Source organism: Marmota marmota, unplaced genomic scaffold, assembly GCF_001458135.2.
Source record: "Marmota marmota marmota unplaced genomic scaffold, marMar, whole genome shotgun sequence".
NCBI classification, from domain to species: domain Eukaryota; kingdom Metazoa; phylum Chordata; class Mammalia; order Rodentia; family Sciuridae; genus Marmota; species Marmota marmota.
The window spans coordinates 1,547,595-1,549,522 of NW_026000253.1; the positions used below are offsets into that span (position 1 = coordinate 1,547,595).

General features: G+C 47.4%; 1 protein-coding gene across 1 annotated transcript in view; it reads right to left on the bottom strand.

The window, feature by feature from the left end:
* Positions 1-696: 696 nt before the first annotated feature.
* Suv39h1 (SUV39H1 histone lysine methyltransferase) overlaps positions 697-1,928 on the bottom strand; it is a 14,817-nt gene continuing 13,585 nt past the window's right edge. Inside the window, exon 6 of the mRNA XM_048796620.1 lies at positions 697-1,928. This exon is cut by the window's right edge and continues 294 nt beyond it. The gene's annotated coding sequence lies outside the window, so the exon portion shown is untranslated.

The window sequence follows — 1,928 nt, forward strand, 5'->3', positions numbered from 1 at the left end:
AATATTCATAGAGAAAGCTTCTCTAGGGCACAAGAAGTTTTCTTTTTGAATGCAGTACACAGGCTTTGGATTCAAAGCCTTTAAGAGCAGGGAGGGTCCAGTTCAAATTTTAGTACATTTCTTTATTGCCATTGTATTGGCTTTAAAAAATATATATGTATTTTTTAGTTGTTGATGGACCTTTATTCATTTATATGTGGTGCCGAGAATCGAACCCAGTGCCTCACACATGCCAGGCAAGTGCTCTATCACTGAGCCGCAACCCTATCTCCTGTATTGGCTTTTAAAAAAAAGATGGACACAATATCTTTATTTATTTTTATGTGGTGCTGAGAATTGAACCCAATACCTCACATGTGCGAGGCAAGTGCTCTACCACTGAGCCACAACCCCAGCCCTGTATTGGCTTTTTTGGCTAGTTATTTTTTGCTTATGGCAAGTGATAATGGCTTATCCATTTAGACAGCACTGCCTCTGGTTTGCTTTTTAAATGCATCTTAAAAAGGAAGTATGAAGCAAGCTTATTTTATGTCAAGCTATTTTGTAAACGATGGTGCAAGTACTACACTATAGAGGCCCAAAGTAGGGTTCAAGTCAGACAGTTAAGGTTTGAGGACCACATTCCTAGGCAAACCCAACTCCCAACCTCTCAAACCCCAAATCCCACCAGACCCTCAATCTCCACATCTTAGCTTATTCAGTCAACAATGTATTTTATTGATGCCCACTCCAGGCTGGGTAGAGCTGAGGGGTGTACAAGAGGAGAACCACATTCAGTCCATGCCTGAAGGTCAGCCTTGGGGGCAAGGGCAGGACAGACACATAGACAGACAGACACATAGATCTGGTAGCAGGGTGCACAGTCTCACACAGGGGCACTCTGGACACAGGTAGTCAGTAAAGGTTTCCTAGAGAAGACCTCACAAGGGTGGGGGAGCAGGGCGAGGCAGCCATCAGAACTTTCACCTTTTGTACATTTGTAGGCAATTTGGGAGACCAGTGGACCCAAGGTGAGCACAAAGGGCTGGAGGCTGAGGCTGGTGGGAAGTAGATTTCCTCTTGCCTTACTGTATCTTAGTGGGTAAGCTTTCCCCCATTCTTGGCCTGTACTTTGCCTTCTACCACACAGGCCCTTTCCTGGGATCCACCTCTGTGGTTTTCAAGGCTTCCCTGAGACAATCCACGTGGACCAGATGCACCTCATCAGCTTTCCATCAATGCATGTTATTCTCCTAAGTGCTATCTAGGACTATCTAGGTCTTGATTCAAGCTCTGAATAGTCCTAGCAATCATCACACTCCATGGCAGGAGTCCTAACACTCAGTGTTCCTGAAAGCCTGGGACATCTTCTCTGTGTTTCCTGAAGGTAGAACTCAGTCCTGGCCACCTCCAGGGCTAGCAAAGTATAGATCACCTTCCTCTCATTGGCCAGTGGGCCATGGGCATCCACTTCTCAGATGTAAAGCCCTGGCAGATATCCTATGACTCTTAAGGCCAACATCATAAGCATCATAAGCACAATGGGCAAAAACCAGCCTTAGCACCCTGCCCTGGAAACCCACTTTTCTTTCACTAGTATAAAGGTTCTGTGGTTGGAGAACCAGCTTCAAGTCATGCTGGAAACTCTGGGCTCTGATGTCTGCCTGCCCGGGGTGTTGCTTCCCCACACCCCGAGGCAATAGGGAGGAGACCTGCAGCAGACCCCTCAGGCTCCAGGCAGAAACAAGCATCTTTCTGTTCTGGGGCTGGGCTCACCCCTTGGACCTCCTTCATAGGTCATAAATCCCAACTGCAGAAAATCCTGATGGGAAAAAGGTACTTCTGAAGGTGGGCAGGGGTTTGTAAGTGCAACCAACAGATGGAGCTGGGACAGAGAAAGGGGACTCCTGGAGTTGGTCCTCACTGCAGCCCTGACCCTGGAGCAGGTG